The following is a 13,642-nucleotide window of genomic DNA, read 5'->3' on the forward strand; positions in this document are numbered from 1 at the left end:
GGCGTGGAATTTCTACTATTTAGCTATTTGCTAATAAAATTAGTTGTCAAAGTCTGGAGCAGGCATTTTTTTAACTTTCCTGAAAAAAAAAAGAAATGATTCATCGTTCTATACTTACCTTTTTAAAATGTACTCCGGAATTCAATCAAATTCTACAAAAAAAAAAAAAATCTAAAAATCAAATGTCTACACTAGGTCAGTTGCTTAGGAACAGTTGTAGAATTACCATGATTGAATCTGTCAGGTCTAAACAGGAGGAGAACCCAGACCAAGTAGTTTAATAGAGGACATTAATACAGACCACTAGTTACAAAGGAAGAGGAAGATCTACAAGACAATCAGAAAATGGAGAGGACACCCAGTGTTTCACATCAACACTCAGAGATTAGTGTCACTCAAAATTTAGTCTAGAGTTGGAGAGACAAAGGAGACAATGATGCTGCAAAAGCTTGAGAATACAGAACATGCAGACAGAAGCTGGAATCACAGAGAAACAACCACTCATGGAAGCAAGACCCATTTGGGAACTGGGATCATGGCAAGGATTGCCTCAACAGAAATTGTGGCCACAGAGAGAAGGTCTGCTAGAAAGAGATGGAATTATGGAGACTCAGTCTATACCAAAAATGCAGCCCAAAGCCAGGAAAGAAGACAAGGAAGTAACATGGCTTCTTTCCTGTTGTCCTCCATTTTTTTTATTTTGTCTCCCATTAGCGGTATCTATCCAGAAAACAATTGGCAAAGGGGGTGTGGAAAATCAAGTTTGTGAGAATCAGGACCCTGAGACACTGAACAGAAGAGAAACAAATTAATCTTTTCTCAAGAGTGAAGTAGTCATGATTTGGGAAAATTTGGCAGAAAATTTACAAGTAAGGACTAGGGAAAAAGTAAGAAATGTAGGGTTGGAAAGTTTTTTTGTTTTTGATTTTGTTTTTTTAAATATTTTATTTATTTATTCATGAGAGACAGAGGGAGAGAGAGAGAGAGAGAGAGAGAAGCAGAGGGAGAAGCAGGCTCCCAAGGAGCAGGGATCCCGATGCGGGACTCGATCCCAGGACCCTGGGATCATGACCTGAGCCGAAGGCAGACGCTTAACCATGTGAGCCTATAGGGTTGGAAAGTTTTATAGTGACTATCAGTAACACTATAACAGACCAAATTATTTACATGATTAGTGTTTATATCATGTTTTATGGCAAAGAACAAAAGTCTCATAAATGTTTTAAAAATATCTATGAGCTCTTGAATCAGTAGGAAATCTTACTTTATGAAATTCTTGGCAAATTTTTTATAACACTTATTGATGTAGATGATGTGCCATGCACAGGGCTATCCATGCACTTTCTTATTTAATCCTCACAAAAACTCTATGAAGTAGATACTATTGTCATTTTGCAGATGAAGGGAGAACTAATTGTCTGAGGTCACAGTGGTAGTAAGTGGGAGAATTCTTATTCAAAGCCCTGTTTCCTGATCTCTACACTCTGTCTTGGTCACCGTGTAATTCTGCCCCAGTCAGTGCTGTCTGATGAGGCTTCATTATGTGTTATTCATAATCACCTTTCTGAGCAGATGGCTCTCTCCCACTTCCACAAAGCTGGCTCACAATAATGATGGTTAAAATTAAATAGATGTTTTGTATCCAACCCACACACAGAAGATGAAATCATCCCTGCTTATGTGACCAATGATCTTCTAAAGGCTATATGTACATTTTTATCTCTTTAATCATCTGCAACTACTCTGTTATTCTATAAGATGGCTAAGGGGATAGGTAGATTGAAGCAGAGAAGGAAGGCATTCCTCTACAGGAGGAATCATCTCTTGACCCAAGGCAGCTTCCAAACTTCCTTAGCCTCCAGAACCTTGCCAGGTTTGCCTTGCCAGTCCAAAAGTGGACAAGCATTTGGTGGTCAACATTGACACACATTGCTACCTTTCCCTGGTCAAAGGAGGCTTATCTGACGACCATGTCCACATCCTGCCCCTTGGACATGACCAGTCAGTGATGGAGCTTTCATCAAGATGATGGAAGAGGTGAAGAAGTATAAGACTACACTGAGACAGCTCTGCAAGAGTCAAGGAAGTGGAGTGTTCTATTTTAGAGAAATTATAGGAGCTACCATTTTTGTGCCACTCAGCCACTGCTCTGCTAATGACATTAAAGATGCCTACATTACCCAGGCACAGGAAGAACAGATGGAGCTAGCTGTTGGAAATCCAGAGCTCTCTGACATCAAGCCCATTGCACAGCCAAGAGCAATGTACTTTTATGTCAAAATTGACAGAGGAAAGAAGCTTTCCTATAAAAAAAAAAAAAAAAAAAATCCCTTGCAGTTAAAAAGGGAGGTCCTGGCCCATGAAGTCATTCTTCGTATTCCTGACCAGTCTGACTAGAGGCAGTGCCAGATGAGCAAGGAAGAGGCGACCCTGGCTCACAGCTTCTGGAGAAACTTTGAGCCCTTTGACTTCATTCTGGATGACTGAGCAAAGGGAAAGGCGCTTTATGAATTTCACAGGAAGTAGCAGCAACCTGTTTGTAAAGAAACCAGTCTCAAGGGGCTCCCGTGGAAACCACCTACAGCAAAGAGGCCTGATAGTGAATGTTCTCTGGAAAAAATCACATTGTAGGATGAACGTCTTATGTTAAAAGCATGTCTGTCATCGAGCTCCAAGGACGGACTGTGTTTACCAACATTTTCAAAAAAGCATTTAAATTCTCAAATTAAATCCAAATGCTTTTCTGCAAAAAAAAAAAATGAATCATGAGTAGGGCAATCATGAGACAAATTCTGCTATTTTTGCTTTAGACCAAATTAGATAAGTATCTGGTGGGTTGATTACTTATTTATTTATTATTTATTATTAATTATTGATGCACTGTACAGTGTATATGTGTGTGTGTGTTATAGGGAAGGGTGTGGCATGTTATTACCGAATTCTTTCTCAAAACTGCATAAACCAATGGCATTTTAGAACCTTATTTTTAATGGGTATCAGTACTCAGAAAAATAATATATATTAGTATATGTGCTATAATAATATTAATATATATGCTATATACTAATTAAATTTAATCCTTATATATTCCTTTATAATGCTAGCCAGGTTACCCTGAACATGCTTCTTGAAGAAATATACCTCAAAAAAAAAAAAAAAAAAAGGAAAGAGGAACATCCTTTCAGCATCCTGAAAATATATTTTCTATTGGTAGGGCCAGCATGGCATGGGGTAAAGGGCACTTGTCAGGGATTCAGGTGTCCGACCTCCGCTCCTCCTTTACTCTCTAACCTTGGACATGTTACTTAGCCTCCTTTGTTCACAGTCATTTCTCCATAGAGAGAGGCAATTACCTCCTGCTTTTCTACCTCCAACACATGTGAGGTAGGAAAATGTAAAATGAGATGACTGCTGTTATTATACTTTGCAAACTAAAATGATATTCAAATTCAAGTTATAAAAATTCCCCTGAGTTTTTCTATGCTGCTCTAGATACACTCGTGTACTAAAAATGCTTTCCTACACAGACAGAAACACACACACGCACACAGGCCTGAGAAACAAGTGCCATGCCATGTATATGATGCACACTTATATGTTAGAATGTATGAATCACGAGCGGTGTTGGAGGGGCAGGGAAACAAGATCCATAAGTTGCATAGACTGCAACAATTACCTTGGCTTCTAGCTTACTGGTCATCTCTCTTACCATGTTGTTAAACAAATAGCAGAGGAAGGAGAATGGTGTGCTGTTCTTACACTGCTAGGAAAGGCATATATGGCAGAAAATGAAATTAAATTATCAAACTACCTTGTGGGCCCATTAAGGTTTTTCTTATTGATATGAAGGGGAAAAACTCACCATTTCATTTCAATTTAGAAGAATATGGGACAGTACTTCCTCACATAAATCACAAGAAGAACTTTATCACGATTGACTTCTAGATAAATAAGAAGAAATGTGAAAATTATCATAAAGAACAGAACAGAGTTCACTATTATTTTAAGTAATAGTTCTCTATACAAGATAATTCTACTACTGAAAATGAGAGAAATATATTTTTGACTTGGAGGATTAAAATCCAGCTAATTTACTTTCCTTTGTATCGAAAACAAAAGCTTAAAATGTCATGCGCTGTGGCTGAATTATTGGACTATCTTTGCTGTAGCTATTGACAAACAACTTTATCATTACTAATTGTGCTTGGGTCTTTTTTCATTGTAATTAAACTTATTTTTAAATTTTGATTCCAGTATGTTAACATATAGTGTTATATTAGTTTCAGGTGCACAAAATAGTGATTCAACAATTCTATACATTACTCAGTGCTCATCATGGTAAGTGTGCTCTTAATCCCCATCACCTATTTCACCCATCTCCCCAGTCACCTCCCCCCGGTAATCATCAGTTTGTTCTCTATAGTTAAGAGTTTAGATTTTTGTCCCTTTTTTCCTTTGTTTGCTTGTTTTGTTTCTTAAATTCCACATATGAGTGAAATCTTAAGATCTTTGTCTCTCTCTAACTTATTTCACTTGCATAATGCTCTCTAGCTCCACCCATGTCATTGCAAGTGACAAGATCTCATTCTGTTTAATGGCTGAGTAATATTCCATTGTATATACATACCACCTCTTCTTTACCCATCTATCAATGGACACGTGGGCTGCTTCCATAATTTGGCTGTCGTAAATAATGCTGCAGTAAACATAGAGGTGCATATATCTTTTTGAATTAGTGTTTCATATTCTTTGGGTAAATATCCAGTAGTGGAATTACTGGATCATATGGTAATTCTATTTTTAACTTGTTGAGGAACCTCCATACTGTCTTGCACAGTGGCTGCACCAGTTTGCATTCCCACCAATAGCACACAAGAGTTCCTTTTTCTCTACATCCTCACCACCACTTGTTGTTTCTTGTGTCTTTGATTTTAGCCATTCTGACAGGTTTGAGGTAATATCTCATTGTGGTTTTGATTTGCATTTCCCTGATGATTAGTGATTTTGAGCTTCTTTACGTCTGTCTGTTGGCCATCTGGATGTCTTCTTTGGATAATTTTGCTTGTTTTCTAGTTTTCTTTTTATACATGCCAGAGATCAGTCTTTCTGATTGTCTTTATTTTAGGAACTACTTTAAGGAAAATTTCAATCGACTCATTTCTGTGTTGGTCTTAATTTTCTTCTTGATTTCCTAAAGGATGTTAGTTATTCTTTTTCCTAAATTCTGAAATAAAATATGTCACACACTAAGTAAAGGGCATCGTATCAGAAAAATACTGTATGTGAATAGACAACAACACCTTAGACTTCAGAACATCTTTGGTGCATAAAGGAGAAACATAGTTAAATAGATTTGGCTACATGAAAATGATAGCTATTGATTTGGAAGTGCTGATTATCATATTTTATTCTGGTATATGTCCTAAAGTGACAGAGGTTTGCTTTTGTCTTGTGTAATCAACCTATATTTATATTATGAATAAACACTGACAAACTTTTGTGCAGAATAACGTGACTTATTTGGTACTGATACCAGGTTTCTAGATGGTGGAGCTGAATGGGTCTAAGGGCTGACAGTAGGCCTTAGAGAAGGATAAGACCATCTTTTAGTTTCAGAGGACCAGAATGTCTGGGATGAAGCACAGGTGAGCCATTGTTTGTTCTAAATACAGCCCTGTCCTCTATTTAATTAGTAGAGGAGAAAAGGTTCACTGATAACTTAGTAATTTGTCAATTTTTATTTTAGGTATTATCGTGAGTTTTCATCCTTTTCTATATTTTCATAGACAAATGTGTCACCAGAATCATGATTATAGATTCAAACCCAAATAGAGAATAGAGAGTAGAATATCCTCAAAAAATGCAAAATTGTAGTTATTGAGATATGGAAGGAATCATTTAACTTTAGATTCCAGTGCCCCTATCTGGCCCCGGCAGGTCCGTGGGTGCGGCCGAGGCAGGAGCGGCCCAGAGGGAGGTTGGCGGAGTCCTGCCCTTTGAGGAACTACTGCTCCTCAGAGCCAAGTCTCTCCTCGAGGTCCATGTTTGGGCACCACGGGCTCCACAGTGCGATCAGATAATGACACCATCACAGAGTTAGCCGAAGAACGCCCTCAAGTTTCGTTTGTGAAGTTGGAAGCTGAAACTGATCCTTAATGTAGAGGCTGCTTTCAGGCAACAGGCTTGAGTGGTGCAAGAGAGAAAGGGCCCACAGTGACCCCTTGGCTGAACACAGGCCCATCAGCGGACCCGTCTCAAGATATCCATAGGTCCTAGCTGACCAAGGGGCTACTTCCAACCGGGCACAGTCACCCAAAAAAGGGAGAATTCCTATGTCCCATACCTCCTCACCTTCCCACTTTAACTACAGCCCCCACCCACAGCCTCATGGCATACGGCCTCTCCTCTGTGGTTCTGCCCGCAGCTCCCTTGTGGTATAGTCAACAAATTTCTATCTCCTTTTTTTCCACCTCAGGTGAATCCTTTCATGCCCAGGCCACCAGCCTCCATTCTATCATCACCCCACATTTGGGGTCCCCATCTTGTCAAGACAGACACCACATTTAGACACCACACTTAAGTATCTGAAAAATATGAATTTACTCCTGTTCCCATCCTCCTGTTTTTCAAGATTTCACAGAAAAATGACCTATTAGATGGTGCACATGCCCAAGTTGACCAAAAAAGTTCAGTGACATGGATCTAGCAGCTCCTTCCCACCCAGTGATAACAAACATCCTAAAGAAGATCCCAACCTTCGCTTGAAGAAATGAACTCCTGCTGCCCCTTGCATGTTGTTCATGAAAGGAACTCCTCAAGAGCCCCACTGCGGTTTCAGCAAGCAGATGGTGGAAATTCTTAATAAACATAAAATTCAGTTAAGCAGTTTTGATATCTTCTCAGGTGGCAAAGTTTCAGAGCCTCAAAACCTATTCCAATCAGCCCACCTCTCCCCAGCTCTGTTTCTGGAGAGCTCATCGGAGGACTTGATAGAATTAGGGAGCTGGAAGTATCTGACAAACTAGATAAAATTTGCCCCAAAGCTCCCAAGTTAGAGGGAAGCCTCAAAATACTGACAAATAAAGCTTCTGTCATGCTCCTATGGAAGGAAACAAACAGGAAGCAAAATGTGGATTCAGCAAACAAATTCTGGAAATAGGAAATAGTACTGGTGTTGAATATGAGACATTTGATGTATTGGAGGCTGAAGGAGTTCAGCAGGGGTTAAACACTTACTCCAATTGGCCCACGTACCCTCAGCTGTCTCTAACAGGGGAGCTTGTTGGAGGTCTGGATATTGCTAAGGAACTGAAAGACAATGGCGAGCTGCCACCAATACTGAAAGGAGAGAATTAGTGAATGTTATGCTTGGTGCCCCACTGTTGCAGGAAATACTTCATCCCAGTGGGATCTCCTGACAGTTCTCAGAGGAGGGAGAGAGGCAGAGACTGCTTCCTACCCAGTTATGCTCAGTGCATTTCACAAGTTTGTGCTAAATACATGTATGTTTCATTTTTTTCACCACACACAGAATGCAATTAATATCTTCAAATCCAATTAAAACTACTTTGTGTAAAAAAAAAGTAATAATAATTTAAAATAAAATAGGAAATTAAAGTCCGTGCATCAGTTTTCTACTGTGGCATTGCAAAGGAATTAAAACTGAGGCTTAAGACAACATTTACTTGTTCATGATTCTGTAATTTGGGCTGCCCTCCATCGGATCGTTTTTCTGTTCATTTCTCCTAGACTCACTCATGCAGCTGCTGGCACTGAGATCTCTTCTGGGAATGGGTGGTCCAAAATGGCTTTACTCATGTGTCTAGTGGTTATCCAGGACAGCCACCATAATTTTCCTATTCAGCAAGATATCCAAAAATTCCTATAGGGTAAAGCAGGTATCTTAAAGCCTCTTGGGCCCAGGCATACAAATCACACAAAGACACTTCTACCATTCTACTGGTAAAATCAAGACACAGGCCCACCCAGATCCAAGAGGTGGGAAGATAGATTCCACCTCTTGATGAGGGCTGAGAAATTCACCTTGCAAAGGGGCATGAATACCGGGAGGTATGACTCACTGGAGACTCTTATTGTAATAACCCGTCAGTCTAGACATAAAACTATTCTTCCAGAATAATGATTATAACAACTGCTAATATGTACTAAAAAATTTACAAGTAGCTAACAACTGTTATACATAACATATATTAATTTTCAAACAACTCTGAGATAGGTACAATTATTTTCACAGTTTTACAAATGAGAAAACAAGATCACATGGACATAAATGTATTAAAATTGTTTCAATAATTAAATATTAGGAATATGATCTCAATTCAGAAGTAGACAGACATAGTTAGGACAAAAGAGAGAGTCCAGAGTTAGGCTCAACTATATGTGGGAATTCAATCTCATATAAAGGGCAGTCATTTCAAATTACTAAGATAAAATGTACTGTGCAACAAATTATTAAGTCATCTGGTGATTGCTTAATTAAATGGATCACACACAAAATGAGCCATTTGGAAAAAAAAGTTAACATTTGATATACATCTCATTCACCAAAATGAATTCAAATAGATTGAACATGTAATTATATAAATATTAATCCTGTCAAAGTACTGATATAAGGTGTGAGTAAATATATTAGAGTGACCAAGCACATTTAGATCACAAAATCTTAGGATAAGGTTGGCTGTGAAAACCAGAATGTCAAAAAATATTATAAGTTTTTATTACATAACAATAACCTAAGCCTCCTTTAAGACTTATAAGTAATATTCTAAGTGTTTTACAATTATTATAACATTTGACATTCACACAGTTTCTATGAAGTAGTTGCTAGCATTACTCATACTTTACATCTAAGGAAACTGAAGCATAGAGTTACTCATTATCCATAGTCATATTGCTTCTAAGTAGACGAGCTAGAATAGGAACATTAGCATTCTGACTGCATAACCTGTGCCCTGCCATAAAAATATTTTTAAAGACTTATTTATTTATTTGAGAGAGAGAGAGAGAGTGGGGTGGGGGGAGGGAAGGGGCAGATGGAGAGGGAAAGAAAGAATCTCAAGGATATTCCCCACTAAGCACAGAGCCCAGCACGGGGGCTGGATCTCACCACCCATGAGATCACAATCTGAGCTGAAACCAAGAGCCAGATGTTCAACCAACTGACCTTCCCAGGTGCCCCCCCAAAAATAAATTTTTTTTAAAAATGTTATTTTTTTTAATTTGATACAGAGAGAGAGAGGGTGCACAAGCAGGGGGAGGGACAGAGGCAGAGGGAGAAGCAGGCTCCCCGCCGAGCAAGGAGCCTGATGCTGGACTCGATCACAGGACCCTGGGATCACGACCCAAGCCGAAGGCAGACGTCCAACCGACTGAGTCACCCAGGTGCCCCATAAAATATTTTTAAGTAAAAGGCCAATAAAAGGAAATATATGTTATAAAGTAGAAGTCATGAAATTGGAAATGGATTTGTAATGGAGATAGCATAAAAATGACAAAGAACCTAACAAACAAACAAACAAACAAAAAACAATGGGAAAAAATGGGCTAAGAATAGGAATCGGAAATTCACACAGAAAAGGAGACACAAATATCCAATAGAAACAAAAAAACATGTTTGAAAGTGCTAGTAATCAAGTAAATTCAAGCAAAAATTAGGGATTATCAATGCCAGTTACTTGTCTGGAAAGCCTGAAAGTAGTGAAAAATGCTCAGATCTTATGAAAATATGAAGAAATAGCTACCCATATTCGCTGGAGGGGCTGTAAATTGGAGGATGATATGAAAAAATATTCCCTAAATCAGAATGACCACATCCTGAAAACTGTAATATTTCCCATAGAAATTTATGCTAAGGAAGATACCTAAACAAATGTGCTAAGATATACATTTATCACATTGTTGTTTATAGAATGAAGAAAAAAAGAAGAAACCATTCTAAAATTCCTCAATAAGGGACAGGGTAATAAATTTTAGAACAACCATGTCATAAAATGGACACCTGTGCAGGCATTAAAATGGCTGATGTAAATCTATTCACACTGACATTGAAATACCCACTACCTTGTTGAAAGAAAGAAAGCAGGTTGTAAAACATTCTGTAATGTGTGCTCCTCTTAATATAAAATTGTATACATTAAGAGACCATGAAAAGATAGTCACATTGAGGTTAGTAGTTGGGGTTCATAATACTTGTAGCTCAAACACAGAGGAATTGATTTTTATTCTTTATTTCTCTATGTATTAAACTTTTTCACAAGAAGCATTCTCTTTGTAAAACAGAAAGTTTGGCTTTTTAGATGTGACAACATGAAGATATTGGAGAATCCTCTCTCCAAAAAACAAGTATAAAACTGGACAAAATTGTGACGAACAAACATGTTAGGGCTGTAAAAAGTTGACCAAAAACAAACAACAAAATTGAGCACATTTATATATGAAAAATACAATGCTTTTTGTAAGAACAGTGGGAGTCTGTCTGCAGTCTTCTTTCCCTTACATGCTTCACACACACACACACACACACACACACACACACACACACACACACACACAAAACCAGTTGACCTGGTAATCTGGCAAGGGCGGGGCTGGCCAAGAAAACCTGCCGCCAGCTGGGGCACACTTGATCTGGAGCAGGGGGCAATAACTCAGGTATGGCAGTATTGTCAATAAAAGCAGCAAACTCATCAGGTGATGAACAGGGAAAATCTTATGCTCTCCTAACCTGAACTTGTAATCTCAACTGAAGGGACACCCTAAAAATGAAAGAGCCATAGACTGTAACAGGCAAAACTTGTAACACTGTATTGTTGGGTTCATAGCATTCATAGACAGAATATATATGGCAATAATAGCACAAAGTAGGGAGAAGTTGTTATATTTTACTGGAATTAAATCAGTATTAACCTCACCTAGCTTGTGACAGTTGAGATGTGTAGAGTATCCTTAGAGTAACCACTAAGAAAATAACTCAAAAAATGTAGAGTTAAAAAAATAAATAAAAATGAAAGAGGAGACATCACTATCAACCTTACAGAAATAAAAAAGATTCATAAGGGACTACTATGAACAACCATATGCCAACAAAGTACATAAATAAGATGAAATTGACAAAATCCAGGAAGAACAAAAACAACCAAAACTATCTCAAAAGGAATATCTAAATAGACCTATAATAAGTAAAGAGATTGAAAAAATAAATAAAACCTCCCAACAAAGAAAATCCCAGGCCCAGATGTCTTCCCTGGTGAATTCTACTGAACATTTAAAGAATTAAGGCCAATTTTTCACAAACTCTTCCAAATAGAAAGGTAGGGATTACTTCTCAACTCATTCTATGTGGTCAGTATTACCCTAATACCAAAAGCAGAAAATGATATTACAAGAAAAAAATCTATAGACTAACATCTCTTATGAATAAAAGAAGAGAAAACCCTCAATAAAATACTAGTAACCTGAATCCAGCAACCTACAAAAAGGACTATATACCATTACTAAGTGGAATCCATTCCCGGAATGCAAGATTTGCCATCCTAAAATTAATTACTGCAATACATCTTAACAACAAGCATCAAAACTAAATCACATGGTCATCTCAATTGATGCAGAAAAATCATTTGGCAAAACTTAACATTTTTCTGATGAAAATCCTCACAAAGTAAGAATAGAAGAGAATTTCTTTAACCTGATTAAAGGCGTATATGAAAAACCCATAGCTAACATCATGCTTAATGGTAAAAGACTAAATGCATTTCTCCTAAGATCAGAAACAATACAAAGATATCCACTCTTACCAGAATAGGCAAATCTCAGCAGATGGAAAATAAATCAGCGGTTGCCTAGGGCTGGGTCAAGGAGGGATTTAGGAGGAAATGGGAAGTGTCTGCTAGTAAGTATGGGGTTTCTTTGGTGGTGATGAAAGTGTTCTAAAATTTATTGTGGTGGTGGTTGTCCAACTCTGAATACACTAAAAACGATTGAATTGCACATTTTAAATGGGTGAAATGTATTATATATGAATTATATCCTTTTAAATAAAGCTGTTATTTTTTAAAAGGAGAAAATAAAATAATATACTAAAATATTGATTCAATACAAAAACTGTAGCAAAGGAAGAACGAAGGGACAAAAAAAAAAACATGAGACATTGAAAACAAAGAACAAAACGGTAGAGATAAATCCAACTATATCAATGTCTTTTCTAGTGAGTGGATTAAACATTGCAGAGATTGTCAGACTTGTTAAAAAACGATCCAGCTGTGTGTTATCTATAAGTGACACAATTTGGGTTTAAAGACACAACTAGGTTGAGAGTAAAAGGGTGAGGAAAGACATACTAAATATACAGGAGCCATAAAAGAGCTGGGGTGGCTATACTAATATCAGGCAAAATAGAGTTTAAGACAAAAAATATTATTAGAGACGGAGAAGGAGATTTTATGATACAAGAGTCAATATATATGGAAGTTACACATGTACACACACCTAATAGAGTCCCCAAATACATGGACCAAATACAGACAAAACAAAAGGAGAAACTGACAGTTCAACAATTATAGGTGATTTCAATACCTCCATTTCTCACAATTGATAGAACTGGGCAGAAAATTAATACTGATATAGAAGATTTGAACACTATCAAACAACCTAACCTGATATTTATAGAATGCTCCATCCCCAAACAGTAGAATACTCTTTCTTTTCAAGAATAAACAGAATATTTCCCAGGATAGACCATAGTCTCAGTCATACAATAAGTCTCAATAAGCCTAAAAGAATTGAAATCATATAAAATATATTGAGTACAATAAAATTAAATTAAAAAGTAACAATAGAAATAAATTTGAGAGATCTCAAATATTTAGAAATTGAACGTCTGTAAATAATCCAAGGATCATATAAGTAACCACCGGGGAAAATAAGAAAGTCTTACTTGAAAAAAAACACAATGTAAAAATTGGGGGATGCAGCTAAAGAAGTGCTTAGAGGGAAATTTACTGGTTTGAATACTTACATTAGAAAGAAAGATAGATCTAAAAGAAATTATCTAAGCTCCTACCTCAGGAAAAAAGATAAACCCAAATTAAATAGAAAGAAGGAAAAAATAAAAACCAGTGCTGAAATCAGTGAATCAGAAAAATATAAAACAAATAAAGAAAATGAATAGAACCAAAAGTTGGTTCTTTGAAGAGTCAACAAAATTGATAAACTAAAGAGAGTGACAAAGAAAAAAAGACTTTTCTCAAAACCTTAAAGATTTTTGTTTGTTAGTTTTAAATAGTTTTAGATTCAGAAATAGCACAGAGTTTCAGTATACCCTGCACCGAGGTCCCCCTATTGTTAACATTTTATTTTATTATGGTACATCTGTCACAACTAATGAACCAATATTAGTACAATGTTATTAGCTAAAATCCATACTTTATTTGGATTCCCTTCATTTGTACCTAATGTTCCTTTTCTGTTCCAGGATCCCATCCAGGATACCACATTACATTTAGTCAAGATGTCTCCCTAGGCTCCTCTAGACTGTGATAGTTTGTCAAACTTTCCTTGTTTTTTTTTTTTTGTTTTTTTTTATGACTTAGATAGTTTTGAGGATTACTAGTCAGGTATTTTGTAG

The 13,642-nt window shown here is 37.0% G+C and overlaps 2 pseudogenes; both read left to right on the top strand.

Annotated features, from left to right (window-relative positions):
• Window positions 1-464: 464 nt before the first annotated feature.
• On the top strand, window positions 465-2,487 carry LOC114209939 (CWF19-like protein 1 pseudogene; annotated as a pseudogene).
• Window positions 2,488-6,791: 4,304 nt separating this feature from the next.
• LOC114209938 (glutaredoxin-3 pseudogene) lies at window positions 6,792-7,356 on the top strand (annotated as a pseudogene).
• Window positions 7,357-13,642: the final 6,286 nt, after the last annotated feature.

Source organism: Eumetopias jubatus, unplaced genomic scaffold (assembly GCF_037043125.1).
Source record: "Eumetopias jubatus isolate StellerSeaLion01/CBP00866 unplaced genomic scaffold, mEumJub1_p1.0 scaffold_6, whole genome shotgun sequence".
Lineage (NCBI taxonomy): Eukaryota > Metazoa > Chordata > Mammalia > Carnivora > Otariidae > Eumetopias > Eumetopias jubatus.